The 18566-nt window shown below is 46.3% G+C and overlaps 2 pseudogenes; one reads left to right on the top strand and one right to left on the bottom strand.

Annotated features, from left to right (window-relative positions):
* Positions 1–7037: 7037 nt before the first annotated feature.
* Positions 7038–7573, top strand: LOC110323584 (annotated as a pseudogene).
* Positions 7574–12993: 5420 nt separating this feature from the next.
* LOC110323847 overlaps positions 12994–18566 on the bottom strand; it is a 10753-nt pseudogene continuing 5180 nt past the window's right edge.

Genomic DNA, 18566 nt, shown 5'->3' on the forward strand with positions numbered 1-18566 from the left:
AGTGCCTGGTACAGGAGCACTGGCTATCATGGCAGACATCACTAATCAATTTCACATGCTGCTCCTTTCTTATTTTCTTAAGATTTATTTCTTACCCTATTTGGGGATGTCTTAGTCAGTGTTCTGTTGCTGTGAAGAGACACCATGACCATAGCAACTTTTATAAAAGAGAGCATTTAATTGGGGCTGGCTTACAGTTTCAGGGGCTTAGTCCATTATCATCTTGGCGGGAAGCACAGCAGCTCACAGGTAGAGGTGGTGCTGGAGAGGAGCTGAGAGATCTACATTCAGATAGGCAGGCAGCTGGAAGGGAGAGTGAGTGACACTGGGCCTGACTTGAGCATTTGAAACCCCAAAGTCCACCCCTTGTGTCACACTTCCTCTATCAGCCCTTAATCGCTGTCAAATAGTGTCACTCCCTCATGACCAAGCATTCAAATCTATGAGCCTATGAGGGGGGAGGGGCATTCTTATTCAAACTACCAGAGGGCGCGCGTGTGTGTGTGTGTGTGTGTGTGTGTGTGTGTGTGTGTGTGGTGTGGGGGGTGCATTGTGTGCATGTACGCATGTGCATGTGTGTATTGTGTGCGCGTGTGTGTGTGCGTGTGCGTGCGTGTGTGCATGTGTGCGTGTGCATGTGTGCGTGTGCGTGTGTGCGCGCACGCGTGCGTGCACCATCACATTCATGGGGAGGTCAGCTCGCTCCTTCCACCTTGCTTTTCAGGCAGGCTCTCTCATTTCTCCTGCTGTTCTGCACTGAGCAGCTTCCAGCTGGTTCTTCCGTTTCTGCCTCCCTCCTCTCCTTAGGAGCTCTGGCATCACAGCGGGAACCTCACACCCATCTGTTTACATGAGTTCCTGGAGTTGAACTCATGCCACCAAGTTTACACTGCACCCACTGAGCCACCTCACTGGCTCACCCTTAGCCCTTCTTAAGAAGGCTAAAACCCAGAAGCAAACTAGATCAATCATTGTTGGTACAGGGGAGCCATGTGCCTTCTCTGGACTCTGCCTAGCCCTGTCAGGCTCTCACTCAAGACTGAGTTCATGGGTAACCAGGTTTGGGGGTTTCCAGTTTTGTTCCTGTAGTATGTGACTAACTGGTCCACAGCGACTGGCCCTGTGTCATGATCACCAAGGAGATGTGTGGGTGTCATCCATTCTGCCTCAGTCCCTTAGACAGGGGTCCTATTGAGATTCCACGTGGGGTGCTGTATGGTGGCTTTGGACACAGGCCAGCACTTGAAGTGCTAAAGGAGGAACACAAAACAGAACCCTGGCAACTTCCCTGCACGGTCAGAGGCAAGGCTAGGATTGATACCCCTACCCAGTACCTAGCCTCCCAAGCCCAGATGTGGATTCCTACCACCAATAACTCAGAGGCATCTCAAACTACCACGCCCAAAGCCACTCGCCAGATCTCTTCAGGTCTGGCTCCTCTGATGCAGTCTTCAGACCTTCAGGGTTTCTGGAAACAGCAACTTGGTCCTTCCGGTTGCTCAAACATAAAAGTTCTAGAGTTGGCCCTTGAACAGCCCTGTTTTTCTGTCTCTGTCTCTCAGAGAGAGAGAGAGAGAGAGAGAGAGAGAGAGAGAGAGAGAGAGAGAGAGAGAGAGAGAGATTGATTTTATGTGTATGAGCATTTGCACTACATGCATGCATGCATGGCTGGTGACTGCAGAGGGTACATTGGATCCCCAGGAGTTGCAGTTGCAAGCACTTGAGCTGCCACATGACTGGCGGGATTCAAACCCAGGTCCTCTGCAAGGGCAGCATCCGCCCTTAACTGCTGAGCCATCTCTAACCCCTTGAACCTCTTTTTCTTACAGCTCACAGCCAGCGCGCCAGCAAAGCCTATTCATTCTGTCCTTGAATTGCTCTGGTGCCCTGCGCCACTGGCCTCTGTCATTCCTTGCAGGCAGGTATCCTATTGTGGGTTTTTTGGACTTTCCCCAGTGCCCATTCAGTATAGGCTTCTCTAACAGCACCCACCTTAGTGTGTGCTCCCTCAAGCCCCAGCATCCCAGCATTCCCAGCTGCCTTCTACGCTCTGGTTTTGGCCTACTAAGAATAAACCAAGAATATTACTGCAATATCAAGGCTAACCTGATCTACATAGCCCAGGCCAGAAGGGGCTACATAGCGAGATACTGCCTCAAATAATAATACCAACAATAACAACAAAATAAAAACCTAAACATTTCTCATTTTTGTCAGTTTTTCTTCCTAGAACCCTTCAGGTGATAGGAAATTTTCCTTTCTTTTCTTTTTTATCTTGTGCTGTTCTGTTTTTTTGTTTTGGTTTGGTTTTGGTTTTGGTTTTTCAAGACAAGAGTTTCTTTGTGTGGCTCTGGCTGTCCTGACACTAGCTCTGTAGCTCAGCCTGGCCTTGAACTCACAGAAATCCACCTGCTTCTGCCTCCCGAGTACTGGAATTAAAGGTGTGCTCCACCATGGCCCCACATATTGTTCTGCTTTTTTAAAACATTTTTTTTTAGGTTTTTCTAGACAGGGTTTCTCTGTGTAGCCTTGGCTGTCCTGGAACTCACTTTGTAGACCAGGCTGGCCTCGAACTCAGAAATCTGCCTGCCTCTGCCTCCCAAGTGCTGGGATTAAAGGCGTGTGCCACCACGCCCGGCTCTTTAAACATTTTTTAAAGATTTTATTTATTTATTGTATGTATGTGAGTACTCAGTACACTGTCACTTTCTTCAGACACATCAGAAGAGGGCCTCAGATCCCATTACAGAAGGTTGTGAGGTACCATGTGGTTGCTGGGAATTGAACTCATGACTTCTGGAAGAGCAGTCAGTGCTCTTAACTGCCGAGCCATCTCTCCAACTCTATTGCTCTGGTTTTTTAAGACTGTGTCTCACTCTGCATCCTGGGCTGTCCTGAGAGTTATTGTGTAGCCCAGGTTGGCCTGCCCTCATGCCTCAGCCTCCCAAAGGCTGTGAATGCAATGAGTCTCCAAAGCCAGCAAATTCTTTGTATGTGACTACTAACTGCATTATAACACTGTAGTAGCTTGCAACATTAATAAATGATTTATTACTAATAATAAGTTATAAAATGGGTTAAGGATCAAATTCTGGCTTAGCAGCAAATCCTTTAACCCCTTGGAGCATTTCTCGCAGACCACGTGCCAGTTCTTTATCCATTACTGCCCCCTAGTGGTCCATCGAAATAACATACTTGCTCTCTGATTTATAGGCACTCTTGGTTTATCCTAATAAACGCATTGACTGTACCTGAGCTTCACATGCCAACAGAACAGTGGGCACACTGCTGAGTTCTGTTCTTCACTCTCACAGCTGGGTGGATGACTAGTGGCTGCATCTCCCTGCTATCCGCCAACATTCCAAGTAACAGACTAGATACAGTTAGTTCATACCGGAGAGATGGATGGCGATTAAGAGGACTGACCGTTCTTCCGAAGGTCCTGAGTTCAAATTCCAACAACCACATGGTGGTGAAGACAGCTACAGTGTACTTATATATGATAAATAAATAAATCTTTTTTAAAACTCCAACTATGGCTTTAAGTGTGTTCATATCAGCTTTGCATTGTGGTGAATTACCCAGATGTTTGTTCTGGAACTATTCTGAGTGTGTCTTAGGGGTTTTGCTTATTATTTGTTTGGCTTTTTGAGACAAAAAAAAATCTCTCTAGCCCTGGCTGTCATGGGAACTAGCTATATATATATATATCCAGGCTGACCTTGAACGTAGAGAGATGAGCCCACCTCTGGCTTCCAGACACCCCCATGCATATGGCATATATTCACATGAACACATTCACTTATAAAATATATATAAAGAAATAAAATGAGGGGCTGGTGAGAAGGCTCAGCAGGTACAGGGGCCTGCTGCCAAGCCCGACAGCAGGACTTACACAGTGGGAGATAGAACCGGCTCCATCAAGCTGGCCTCTGACTTCCACATGAACGCAGTGACACACACATGTCACCCCTTGAAAAACAATAAATAAATGTAAAAATAAATAAAACTTTAAAATAAGATTTTTTTTTTTACCCAATGGCTGTTTGAGCTGCTGGGTAGAGTCTTTTTAAAAACAGACTAGGAAGCTGGGCGTGGTGTCGAACGCCTTTAATCCCAGCACTTGGGAGGCAGAGGCAGGCAGATTTCTGAGCTCGAGGCCAGCCTGGTCTACAAAGTGAGTTCCTGGACAGCCAGGGCTATACAGAGAAACCCTGTCTCAAAAAGCCACAAAAAAACAAAAAACAAAAACCAAACAGACTAGGTAGTGTGGCACACACCTTTAATCCCAGTACTCAGGAGCCAGAGATAGATAGATCTCTGTGAGTTCAAGGCCAGCCTGGTCTACACAGCTAGTTTCAGGACAGACAGGACTACACAGAGAAACCCTGTCTTGAAAAACCAAAAGAAAACAAACAAACAAAAAGTTCAGCCAGGTGGTGGTGGCGGCGGTGCATTCCTTTAAATCCCAGCAATCAGAAGGCAGAGGCAGGTGGATCTCTGTGATTTTTGAGGCCAGCCTTTACAGAATGAGTTCCAAGACAGCCACGGCTACACAGGGAAGCACTGCCGTTGAAAACAAACAAAAAAATGTTCGAGGGGGCTGGTGAGTGGCTCAGAGCACCTGACTGCTCTTCTGAAGGTCCGGAGTTCAAATCCCAGCAACCACATGGTGGCTCATAACCATCTGTAACAAGATCTGATGCCCTCTTCTGGAGTGTCTGAAGACAGCTACAGTGTACTTACATATAATAAATAAATAATCTTTTAAAAAAATGTTCGATTGTAGTGACAACTTAGGCATTTTGGGTTCTTTTAAACACACAGAAATATTTTAAGAATATGTTTTTGTTTGTTTGTTTTAATCACCGGTGTGAGGTACGGAGCTGCCTCAGCTCGTCCGCAGCAGCTGTGCTCTGCCTCATGCTCTAGCAGGGGAGTGATTTTGCCAGCTGCAGACAGTTTCTGTGATTGTGTAATGTTTGGACTTTTTAGAGGGTGCGTAAATGCTAGAACCCCAAGAGGTGTGTACTCAAGGGGCAGAAGAAGGCATATCTCTGTTCAAGGCTAGCCCAATCTAAATAGATGTGTGGATATAAAAATATACTGTGGACATGGTAGCATACTGCAGCTTCCACAATGAGATGTTTTCTATGCATTGGATTTTTGTTTTTTCTGTGTGTGTGTGTGTGTGTGTGTGTATTATTTTTGAAAGAGGTTGCAAATTGAAGGGCAGATATGAGGAAACAGGGAGATTAGCTGGACAGGACTACATGATGCTGAACCTCAAAGAATCAATAAAAAGTTTAAAAACCAAATCCTTTAAAAACTGAAAAAATGGACTGGTGAGATGGCTCAGTGGGTAAGAGCACTGACTGTTCTTCCAAAGGTCCTGAGTTCAAATCCCAGCAACCACATAGTGGCTCACAATCATCTGTAATGAGATCTGATACCCTCTTCTGGTGTGTCTGAAGACAGCTATTTATTTATTTATTTATTTATTTATAATGATAAATAAATCTTTGGGCCGGAGCGAGCAGGGCCAACTGGAGTGAGCAGAGGTCCTAAATTCAATTCCCAAAAACCACATGAAGGCTCACAACCATCTGTACAGCTACAGTGTATTCACATACATAAAATAAATGAATAAATTTTTAAAAACTGAAAAAATACTACATTTATTCATTTATTTATGTGTATTTGTATATGTGTGTGGAAGCATTGTTCATAGCATTAGTGTTTGTGTGTGTGTGTGTGTGTGTGTGTGTGTAAGTTTGTGTGCACAGCACTAGGGTCTGTGTAAGCATGTGTGCACAGCACTAGTGTGTCTATGTGTGTGTGTGTAAGCATGCATGCACAGCACATGTGTGTGTGTGTGTGTGTGTATGTATGTGTATAAGCATGGGTGCACAGCACTAATATAGCAGTCAGAGGACAATTAGTGAGGGTCAGTTCTCTCTTGTCACCATGTGGGCCCCTAGGATGAAACTCAAGACACTAAGGTCAGAAGGTGCATTTACCCACTGAGCCTTCTTACTAGCCCCCCACTGAACCTAGAATTCATCGTTTGGGATCAGCAAATGCCATCCTACCCCACTCCTTAGACTGCCTCTGTCCCTCGGTGCTGAGTACCAGGTATTCACCTAACCTTTGAGTGGGGGCGAGGGGTCTGACTGTAGGACCTCATACCTGTATAGCAAGCACTTTATCCACAGAGGCATCTCTCTAGCTCCTAATAATTTCCTTTTATTTAATAATATTCCATTGTATAAACATACCACAGTTGAATTATTATTTTGAGGTAGTGTTATACTATATAGTCCAGACTCCCCCCAAACTTATGATCCTCCTGCCTCAGTATCTCAAGTGCTAAGATTATAGGTCTGCGGCAGATGTACTTTTTTTTTGTTTATCTGTTAATCACTTGGTAGACATTAATGTTGCTTTTAATCTTTTTGGTTCTTATGAATAGCATTGCCACGAGCACACATCAGTTTAGGACAGTAGAATAGATGGATATACATCTAATTCCTTATAACAATTGCTCCTGAGAATGAAAGGGAGTGGGTTGGGCTGGCCAGAGGAACAAAAGAGACTTCAGTTTTATTTATTTTGTATAAAAATGTACCTGAAGGGGTGCAGCTCCTAAGAACATTAGTGGCTCTTGATGAAGACAAGGCTTGGTTCCTAGCACCTACACAATAGCTCACAGTCACCTAGACTCCAGTTTCAGAGAATCTGATGCCCTTTTCTGGCCTCCACAGGCACCAGGAACACATATACATACGATATTCATACATACATACAAACAAAACATTCATATACATAAAAATAAACATAAAAAGGAAAAAATTTAAATGTATTTAAATCTGGTCTTGGTAGATCATTCCTTTAATCCCAGCACTTGGGAGACAGAGGCAGGTGGATCACTATGAGTTCAAAGCCAGTCTGGTCTACAGAGCCATTCCAGTCTAACCAGAGTTACATAAAAAGAGTCCCTGGTATGTATAAAAGAATGAATGGTCCTATTCTCCACCATGGCGCAAGACCAAGGGGAAAATGAGAACCCTACGCGGAACTTCGCATCCTCAAGCTCTGCCTCAATATCTGCGCTGGGGAGAGTGGAGACAGACTGACCCGGGCAGTCAAGGTGTTGGAGCAGCTCACAGGCCAGACCCCGGTGTTTCCCAAAGCTAGATACACTGTCAGGTCCTTTGGCATCTGGAGAAATGAGAAGATTGCTGTTCACTGCACAGTCCATGGAGCCAAGGCAGAGGAAATTCTGGAGAAAGGCCTGAAGATGCAGGAATATGAGCTACGGAAAAGTAACTTTTCGGATACTGGAAACTTTGGTTTTGGAATTCAGGAACACATTGACCTGGGCTTCAAATACAACCCAAGCATTGGTATCTACGGTCTGGACTTCTATGTGGTGCTGGGTAGGCCAGGGTTCAGCATTGCAGGCAAGATGCGCAAAACAGGCTGTATTAGGGCCAAACACAGAATCAGCAAAGAGGAAGCCATGTGCTGGTTCCAGCAGAAGTCTGATGGGATCATCTTTCCTGGAAAATAAATTTTATCCAAAAAGCCAATAAAATTTTCTCAGAAATGCAAAAAAAATATGAATGAATGAATGAATAAATAAATAAATAAATGTATCTAAACCAGGTGTTGTGGTTCATTCCTATAATCCCAACACTTGGGAAGTTGAGGCAGGATGATTGACAAGACCCTGTTTTCAAATCAAAACAATAACTTGGAAGGCAGAGGAGGGAGGGCAGATGAAGATCCAGGCCTGTCTGGTGGTCCACATAGCAAGTTCTAAGGCAGCCAGAGCTCCATAGTAAGATCCTGTTCCAAAACTGACAAACAGAACCAGTAAGATGGTACCTCAAATAAAGATGCTGTCAAACCTGATGGATGGCCTGTAACTGGGTGTGTAGACCAGGCTAGCCTTGGATGGCCTGTAACTGGGTGTGTAGGCTAGCCTTGGATGGCCTATAACTGGCTATGTAGACCAGGCTAGCCTTGGATGGCCAGTAACTGGCTATGTAGACCAGGCTAGCCTTGGATGGCCTGTAACTGGGTGTGTAGACCAGGCTAGCCTTGGATGGCCTGTAACTGGCTATGTAGACCAGGCTAGCCTTGGATGGCCAGTAACTGGCTATGTAGACCAGGCTAGCCTTGAACTCAGAGATCCTCCTCCTGCTTTTGTCTCTTGGGTGCTAGGATTGAAAGCATTTGCCCCAACACCTATCTGTCTTCCTTCCTTCCTTCTTCCTATTCTTCCTTCCTTCCTTTCATCCTTCCTTTCTTCCTCCTTCCTTCCATCCTGTTTATTATATTTGTGTGTTTATGTGTGTGTACCTCTATGAGTTTATGTATACCATATAGACACTGGAGTCCCCAGAAGCCAGAAGAAGTTGGAGGATCCCCTGCAACCAGAGTTTCTGGTGGTTGTGAGCCACTGTATAGATGCTAGGAACTGAACCCAGGTCCTCTGCACCACTAAGCTATCTCTTCAGCCTCAATTTTCATACTTTTCCTTAATTTTTCTCTCTGGGTCATCTTCTAAGCAAGAATAATTGTGAGTTCAAAAGAGGGACATGGTAATTTGGAAGAGGAATCCATGGGTCAAATGCTTGTCATGCCAACCCGACAACCTGAGTTCAAGCCCTGGAACCCACAGAGAGGCGAGGCAGAAAATTGACTCCACAGAGCTTTCTCTGGCCTCCACACTCAACCTGAACCACAATAACTTACAATAACAAGTTAACATTTTACATTTTGAGTTAAATTTAAAAAGTGAAATATAAACAGTAGTAGCAATCAGTAGCCCCCATGCCACTTGTATTTCACTGAGCCACACTGAAGTTTGAAAAGGTTCTGCCTGGCCACACCTGAAATCGTTCCATCCCTCCACCCGTTTGAAGGCACCATTGCCAGCTCCTATCTTAAGAGCCGTGGGAAACCTCCAACCACGGTTCAGCTGGGGGCAGCTGGGGGCTGGGACGGTTCAGCTGGGGGCAGCTGGGGGCTGGGACTCCTTTACGTTTCTGATAAATGACTCTGGCTGCCACGTGCAGAGTTCAGCAGTCGTGCCACAGGAAGGAAGGAGAGGCAGCTGTGAGGTTCTGTCTCAGGCTGGGGTGGGGCGGGGAGCTGGCTGGTGGATTTCCAACAGCACCTGCAAAGGTCCAGCCCTTCAAGAAGTTACGTTTCCCTTTATTCCTCTAGGCTGACGCAAGCCCTTACAGATAGATGTAACTTCTTCAGTCCTCCTGTCTCAGTGTCAGCCCCAAGGATGCCCAGATTCAGAACAGTGTGTCCCCTGCACATGAGAACACAGCTCCCTGCCTAGCTCAGGCTGACCACAGTGAGAACTTCAGGTTACCAGCCAACTGGACTCTGAGATCTCTTCCAGTGACTGTGTTAGGAACTAAATAGGTTACATAATTCTTGTCACCTGAACACTGGTGGCCTGTCCACCAGTGTGGCTGAGGTGGGATACTGACTGGGAACATTAAGGGGGGTGTAAGAAGGAGAGGAATTCTTCAATGGAGTTTTATCGAAGTCTCACCAGCCAAGGATTCTAATCCAATTAACAGCTTTTGCTGTGAAGGTTGCTCACATGGAGACAACCTGCCTCTTGTATTTCAAGTAAGAATGTTGAAATAAGCTGGGCATGGTGGCGCACGCCTTTAATCCCAGCACTCAGGAGGCAGAGGCAGGCAGATTTTTGAGTTCAAGGCCAGCCTGGTCTACAAAGTGAGTTCCAGAACAGCCAGGGCTATACAGAGAAACCCTGTCTCAAAAAAAAAAAAAAAAANAAAAAAAAAAAAAAAAAAAAAAGTTGAAATAGCAATTGGCCCTGCCTAAAGTCAGAGCATGTTGGACCTAGGATGGTCTTTCCCCTTCCCCAGACGTAAGCCTACAATTTCCTAGGAATATCCCAAGCAAAGCAATAAACTCCATTTATAGTAAGACTCCTGTACCCTCTTGCACAAACTTTGTGACCAGAGGTTTCATCTGATCAGATATTAATCCTGTCCACCTTAACTTGGGAACCTCCCTAGGATGCTATTTACCCAGAAGAAGGAAAATTGGGGAAAGACATTTTGTTGTTTCTGAGACAGTCTCATGTGTTCCAGGGTGACCTTAGCTTTGCTGTATAGCTGAGGATAACCTTGAAGCCCGATCCTCCTGCCCTTGTCTCCCAAACATGAAAATTTCTAGTGTGCACCACCATGCACAATTTATGCAATGCTGGGAATTGAACCTAGGACCTTCTGCATGCTAGAACTCTATCATCTGAGCCATATCCCCAACTCAAGAGGCAAAGATTCATAGCAACTCTTTGAGATATAAATGGAGAGGCACCAAAATCATCTACATGACTGTTGTTAAAGTGTTTCATAGGCTGGAGAGGTGGCTCAGTTGTCAGGGTCACTGGTTGTTCTCCCAGAGGACCCTAGTTCCGTTCATAGCACCCGCATGGTAGCCTACGACTATCTATAACTCCAGCCATAGAGGATCTGATGCCTTCTTCTGGCCTCTAAGGCACTGCACACATATGGTTCACATACATACATGTGGGCAAAACACCTGTACATAGGAAAAAACCATTTAAGTGTGGTTCCCTCTTAAGAAGCCCCTTTCCTTGAGTACCTCCCTTGTGGCTAATTTTTCATCAATGCCCTGCTTAAATCCATGTTAATAAAAATCTTTCCTTGATAAACTCCAACTGTGCTTCATTTCAGTTCCTGACGGTGTTCTTTGCTGCCTCAAAGACAAGAATCCTGCCTTGGCCTGCTGTGGTGGTTGACACCTTTAACCTTAGCCCTCAAGAGACAGAGGCAGGTGGGTCTCTGTGAGCTTCAGGCTAGCCTGGTCTTCCTTTTACAGCACACAGTATCATGGGGGCCTTGGATGCTGCGTCTCACAGCTGCTGACAAGGTCACAAACTCCACACTGACTGCTCAGGCACCCTCTAGCCTGCCCACCCCCAAAGTTCCCTTCCAGAAGTTGGTATCCTCCTGTTTGGCCTTTCCAAGGGTTTCTAGCTCCTGTCCCTCCAAGGAATGGCCCTTTCTTCTCATTATTTCTCAGCTACCACTCCTCTGGGGACCTCCACCCCTGTAAATTGTTTTTGCTGTTGCTTTTGTGTTTGTTTCTGACAGGGTTTATGTAGCTCAGGCTAGCCTTAAACCCATGATCCCCCTGAGTACTGGACTTGTAGGTATGTGTCATCAAATTTGTTTTGTTTGGGAAATTATCTTGGTGGCCCAGAGTGGCCTCAACCTTCTAAATTCTGGAATTACAGACATGCAGCACTCCTTCTGGCTTTAAAACTCTGGCCCTTTAAAATTCCCACAAGCCCACTCTCTCTTCCTTTCACTCTTCAGCTCTATGATGGGAAAGTTGAGTGAAGGCATGCTCCACGATGCTGGAGTCCAGCTTTCTAAGGTAAGCAAGACTGACAGGGAGGGCAGTGGCTTGGTGGATAAGATGCCCGATGCCAAGCCTGACTCTCAGGTCCATCCCCACCCACCCACAGAGTGGAAGGAGTGAACCGACTCCTGCAAGCTGTCCTCTGACCTCCACTTGTGCATCATGGCCTGCACACCCGTACACACAAAAGACGAAGTATAGCTTAAAATGTTTAAAAAGCAAAGAGTGATACCTGGGCTGGGCTTGATGGTGCACACTTGTAATCGCAGCGCCAGAGAGGCAGAGGCAGGAAGAACTCGAGTTTGAGGCCAGCTTACACAGCTGCACGGCACGATCTTCATCTCAAGACATAAATTAGGCCAGGGGAGGGGGCGCAGGCCTTTAGTCCCAGCTCTCCGGAGGCAGAGGCAAGCGGATCCCTGTAAGTTCAAGATGAGCCTGGTCTACATTGAGACCCTGTCTCAAAAGCAAGTTAATAAACTAATTAAATTAAATTAAAACCCCTGACCCTCGTGTGTCCTCATGAACACAGGGAAGGAGTCAGCTCTGAGGTCCACACTGGAAAACAAGAAAACTTTCTAGAGAAAGGTAAGCTGAAGACTTCAAAATGGCAGAGCTGAACTGGAAAGTGGTGGGAGGGGCTGTGGGAGAGGAGACAGGGGAAGGCAGAGAGGCTGCCGGGGAAACCTTTAAAATTTGTTCTGAAACAGTGCACACCTGAAGTCTCGCACTTGCAAGATAGAGGAAGGAAGATTCAAAGTTCATGGTCACCCTCAGCTACATAACAAGCTACAGGTAAGCCTGGGCTATGTGAGGCCTTTTCTTTAAAAAGAAAAGTTACTTATTTCAAGTGTGTGCAGAGGGGTGCATATATATATATATATATATATATATATATATATATATATATATATATATCACAGCACCTACAGATTGCTTTTTTGTTCAGTTGGCTGGTTTGGTTTGGCTTTTGTTTTTTTGAGGCAGGGTCTCTCTGTGTGTAGTCTTGCTGTCCTAGAACTCCCTGTATAGACCAGGCTGGCCTGGAACTCACAGAGATCGCCTGTCTCTGCCTCTCGCAAGTGCTGGGAATAAAGGTGTACACCACTACCACCTAGTCAGATTTCTTTTTCAAAAGAGAAAAAAATTAGTCAAGTATGTTTAGACATGCCTGTAATTCCAATAAAAAGAAGCTGGGGAAACGGGAGTTCGAGGTCAGGCTAGCTTGGGCTACAGAAGTCTCTACATCATGGAAAAAAAATCAGAACAACAGTGTAAGTTTATTAAGGACACAGAAGCCATGAAGGGATTAAGCTAGAGGAAGGCTGGACTGGATTTACACCAGTGCTGACTATGATAGGGGATGGGGTCTGGGGGGCACAGCCAGGAAGGGTCAGGAGCTATCAACTAGTAGATCAGCTGCACAGAATGAGAACCAAGCAGACACCAGGTTCTTCTACCTTGGGTGAGTGGGGAGGGCTGCTGAGTCTGCCCTCTGCTGGGCACTGAAGCTATGAGAAGGAGTGAGACCTACCAGGCCCCCTAACAGAGCTCGCACTCCAGATGAAAGAGCACAGGACCAATTTCTGTGTTTTGGTAACAAGCAGAGCACACAGGAGTCATGGAGGCCCCTGGGGACCTGGCCTGAGGCGGAGATGCAGAAGCTGAGAACGGTAGGACAGGGGGATGAGTCCTGATGAAGGAGAACTCTGCAAAGCTCACCTCCCCCTCCAGATGGAGGAACCAATGTAGCTTGGAAAGGACAAGGTTTCATTGTTCAAGCTGGCCCCCGGATCCTCCTGCTTCTTGCTTCCCGAGTGCTGGGATCACACTTGGCCTTTGTGCCTGGCTCCCATCAGACCTTCACACAAGGAGTCTGGGTGTCATTCTGGGGACCCAGAGGGAACCCCTGCAGTGTTGGATGCACCAGGCCACGAACCTAGGAAAAGGCACGGAGAGGCCCTCGGTCAGCCGGTGGCTTCATAAAATTGAGATGGCCTGTTCTTCATCCCGGGTGGGTTGCTCTCGTTCAGGGGGATGGGCACATAAGTGTGAGAATGGAGTCAGCAGCATGGCTGCCCAGCCAGGCCAGGTGAGGAGAGATCAGAGAGCAGAAGACAGGGCCTGTGAGGAGAAACAGGAGCCTGCCAATGGGATCACCTGAAGAGGCTGTTAAAACACTAATTGTGGAGCACCGTGTGCCCCACCCCCAGCTTCTAACTCAGTGGGTTTGAGACTGGGGTCTGCTGAATTCGTTTCTGACCATTCCCTGGTGATAACAGGCTGACTGGGAGACCACAACTTAAAGAACATTGAAGTAGCCTGGCATGGTGGCGCACGCCTTTAATCCCAGCACTCGGGAGGCAGAGGCAGGCAGATTTGAGTTCGAGGCCAGCCTGGTCTACAAAGTGAGTTCTGGGACAGCCAGGGCTATACAGAGAAACCCTGTCTCGAAAATCCAAAAAAAAAAAAAAAATGAGGTTTTCAACCTGTGAGCCATGGCCCCTGCAGGGGGGCAGCTCAAAGGACCCTTTCACAGGAGTTGCCTAAGACCATCAGAAAACAGATTTACCTTTACCATTGTTAACAGTAGCAAAATGACAGTTATGAAGCAGCAGTGGAATAGTTTTCTTGTTGGGGGTCACCACAACATGAGGAACTGCATTGAAGAAGGGTCCCAGCCTTAGGAAGGTTGAGACTCCCCAGGAGGTTAGAACCCCCCCCCCCGGGGAGGGGGGGTCCAGCTGTTTCTGCCACCATTGTCTTTCCAACACTAGCCTCCTCTGGGCTCAGAAGGCACTGAGGTGGAAACAGGAGGAAATTCCCTTGAAGGAGGAAAGCTAGAGAAGACCTGTCAAATGTCCCATAAAGGCAAGCCGGATATAAGCTGAGCGCCCCTTACCACATTTTTTTCCCCAGGAAACTGAGGTCATCAGCCAGGAGCTGCCTCAACCCCCACTCTTTGTTCTTTTCCCTCCTTTAGGGAGAGACGATGGACAACCTCACATTCCACTGGGTAGCTCAACCCCTCCATTCAAGCACCAGATCCCATCCCCTCCTCCTGCTTCTTGATTTCTTCACTCTCTCTGCAGCCTGCCTTCTCTTTCCACAGTCTCCTGTGGGAATAGACACCTAGTGGCTACATCTGATGGATTCACACTCCACTGAATCCAGCTGGTACCACTGCTATTGTAGCCATGGCTCTGGGTTCTCTCTGGTCTCTGTCACTGACCTCTGATGGAGCCCATGTCTACCTTCGCCCCGTTGGTGATTCCTAAACCTATGTGGTTGTTGTTTTATCCAGCCAAAATTTCTTCAGCAAACATCCATGCTATTGTGTTAACACTGGGATATAGTGATACACAGACTATAGTCTGGTCCACGCCAAGTGCACATCCTACCTCAAAGCTACATCCCACGGAGTTGGTGATGATGACTTGGTGTGGTCTAGGGTAATGGATGTACTGGGACTGACGTGGGGCAGACTGTGAAGGAGAAAAAAAGCAAAGTGGTGGTGACTCTCCCTTCAATAGGACTGTCACCAGACGCCATCAGGGAATGGTGACCCTAGAGCATGTTATTAAAAGGTACCACAGTCTGGGGAGATGTCTCTGTTGGTAAAAGGCTGGTTTTGCAAACATGAAAACCTGAGTTGTGTAAAAGAAACTTTTATTCTCCTGATGTAAATGTCGTCTCTGGGGCTTACTACCTCCATCTGATGACATAGGCCTAGGCCTTGCAGCCTCCACACACTCTAAGCCTAGAAGGTTTTCAGCCTCTGAGACCTGCTGCTGAATAAGCACACCCTTCCTAGTTCTTTCTGAACTCTCTCTAGCCGGCTGGCTCAGCTCAGCTGTTCTGACTCCAACCCCTCTCCCAGCTGACTTATCCAACCTGGCTCTTTTCTTAACCTTTATACTGGCCTCAAACTAACTGGCAAACTTTTCTTCTCTCTCTCTCTCTCTCTCTCTCTCTCTCTCTCTCTCTCTCTCTCTCTCTCTCTCAAGTATAGAATAGAGTTTATTTAGGGCACAGGGAGGGGCGTTAAGAGGGTAGCAGAGGCAGAGAAAGGCGAAGAGGAGAGAGTAGAAGTGGGAGCAGCTGGCTACGGCCACGTGGAGGGGAGGGGGAGGAAGTAGGAGGAAGGAGGCAAGGGTGTCGGAGACTAGCAAACTTTTCTAATCCTCTGGCTCCTGTCTTTACCTGTGCCTAGCTTGTTCTTTCTCTGCAACCTGTCTCTAACTGTCCTGGGAAAACTGCCTCCTTGCTCCAGGCTGCCGTACTGCTCAACTCTACCGTACTGCTCTCCATGAACACTACTATATGCCTGTGCTATATTCTCTTCTTCCTGTACTGTCTGTCTGTCTGTCTGTCTGTCTCTTAAGTAGCTTTCCTTTCCTCTCTCTTCTCCTAAAAATTGGGGGGTACCCTATTCTGTGAACTCTTTTTCTGATTTGTCACTTTGTCTGCCACTCTACGAGACATTTAATTGAAACATGGGTGCTTCCTTCTACAAACTAACTTTACCTTCGTTGTTGGGGATTAAAGGTGAGTTTTAGGGATGTATCTGTATTCCAGCCAGAGGAATTAAAGGCATGTGCTAAGGACTGAGCCACACCCTAGCTAGAAAGGGGTTCAAATAGTCTGTAACGGAGTTTGATTCTCCAGAACAGATGTAGAAAGCCTGGGCACGGTGGCCTGGGATGTGATCCCTGCCTGGAAAGGTAGGGGGGATTCCTGCGTTGCCTAATCATAAAGCTCAAGTCAATAAGAACAAGGTGAGCCGGGCAGTGGTGGCGCACGCCTTTAATCCCAGCCTGGTCTAGAACTCAAAGCTGACGTTAACCAATCATCTGTCCCCTGTCTCCTCCTCTCTGCCTTACAAGGAAGAACAATGATTTTGAAATACCCATGTGCTTAGCCCTTTTCTGTCTACAAAATCAAACTGTGTTAAGCCCATAACTCTATTTTATGGGACAAAGTGTTGTCTGGTTCTAGGGTCAAAAACAAAACCCATGGAGATAGATAAACTAAAGTGTTGCAATCTGTGCAGGGCCGAGGAACATTGAAAAATTGAGACTTGATCACTGTGGTCTGTCTGTAAAATTAACTTTATTCTCCTGTAGTAATTGTTGTCTCTAAGGCTCACTGCCTAGGTCGGCTATCCTAGGCCTAGTCCTGGAAGCTTTGAGCCTATGTACAATCTAATCTAGATTGTTTCCAGCCTCTGAGACTTACGGCTGAATAAGCTCACCCTTTCTAGTTCTTTCTGAAGTCTGGCTAGCTGATCAACTCGGATCTTCTGGTTCAAATCATTTCTTTATGCTGACTGATCCAATCTGTTTTCACTTTTGTCTTCTCCTAAGTTACACTGCTTGGATTCAAACTAACTCCAGCAATCTGTTCTAATCATCTGGCTCCTTCTCATTCTCTGGCTTGTTCTGTCTTCTCCTGTGTGTAGCTTGTTGTCTCTCTGCAACCTGCCTCTGTACAACTGTCCAGGTAAAACTGCCTCCCCCTCTCTCTGTATAGCTCCCTCTCTTTCCCCTCTCTTCTTGTGAGAGTTGGGTGTATCCTAATCCGTCAGATCTCTCTATGATTCATCACTGTTTCTGCCACTCGATTAGACATTTCACTTTCAAACGTGGTTGCTTCCTTCTACAAACTAACATTGCTTTCGTTGTTTGGGGTTAAAAGTGTGTACTAAGGGCTAAGCCACCCCACAACTAGAAACCGGTAACTTTCAGTAAAAAAAAAAAAAAAAAAAAACAACCCCACAATCTCAGGGTTCACAGTGTGATCAAATATCCGGCAGCAGCGATCCACACCTATTTCCCTGCTGCTGCTGGGTTTGGGGTTGTGGGGGCCAGCCTGAGATGGAAAGTTCTGGAAATGATATTCCCAGTGCATCAACAGCATCCACAGTGGAAGGAGACCTAGTAGCAGTGCTATCTCCTGGTAGCCCTGGGAGTTGCAGGCTGGAGTCTGTTTGTTCTTGCAAAAGTTACATAAACACTAGGAGGATTTAAGGGGGAGAGGACTGAGCAGTTAAATTTAAGGAGGTTTCCAACTTTGCTTGCTTGCTTACGACTGGCCTTAAAACTATGCGGCTAAGAATGACCTCTATCAGGGTGAAAACACAAGGTTTACTTCAGTGGAGAAAAATTATGGTATATTCTGGAGCCAGGTATCTCGGGAGGAGCATGAGAGTGGCTTAGAACATCTCAGGGACTAGTCCTTATAATGTTGTACCCCTGAAAAGCTATGTGTACCTTTCCATCTGACCCAGAAAGGGGGACAGATATGTCTAGGGGATTTTTACCTTTGTGCTCTACAGCGTGAGCCCCCACACATGTCAGCAGGGAGGGATGGAATCATAACTCCACAGGGTCAGCTTTAAACAGCTTGAGAAGTTCTAAATTTTTAGGGAGCATCACTCAGGTCAAACTGGGATTCACGGCTTTGACACGGAAAGGAATTCTAGTAGTAACTAGTATAATGGAGGTACTTCCATGTAGCTTTAGAATGAGGTTAAGAGAAAGAAGTGCTCAGAAAAAAAATAAAATGCATCAAACTGTGAGTATAGATCCCAGAGGTGGCTAGCCTTTACAGATAGCTTCTTAGAAGGAAAGAGGGGGTGTCTCTGTGTAGCCCTGGCTGTCCTGAAACTCACTCTGTAGACCAGAGATCTAACTCAAAGATCCACCTGCCTCTGCCTTCTGAGTGCTGGAATTAGAGATGTGCACCACCACCTCCCAGCACAAATGACATTTTTTTTTAAGATTTATGTATTTTATGTATATGAGTACACTGTAGCTGTGCAAATTGAACCCAGGACCTCCGCTCACTCCGGCCCCATTTGCTCCAGCCCAAAAATTTATTTATTATTTTATATATAAGTACACTGTAGCTGTCTTTAGACACACCAGAAGAGAGCATCAAATCTCATTACAGATGGTTATAAACCACCATGTAGTTGCTGGGATTTGAACTCGGGACCTTCAGAAGAGTAGTCAGTGCTCTTTTTTTTTTTTTTTTTTTTGGTTTTTCGAGACAGGGTTTCTCTGTGTAGCCCTGGCTGTCCTGGAACTCATTCTGTAGACCAGGCTGGCCTC

This window comes from Mus pahari, chromosome 6, assembly GCF_900095145.1.
Source record: "Mus pahari chromosome 6, PAHARI_EIJ_v1.1, whole genome shotgun sequence".
NCBI lineage: Eukaryota > Metazoa > Chordata > Mammalia > Rodentia > Muridae > Mus > Mus pahari.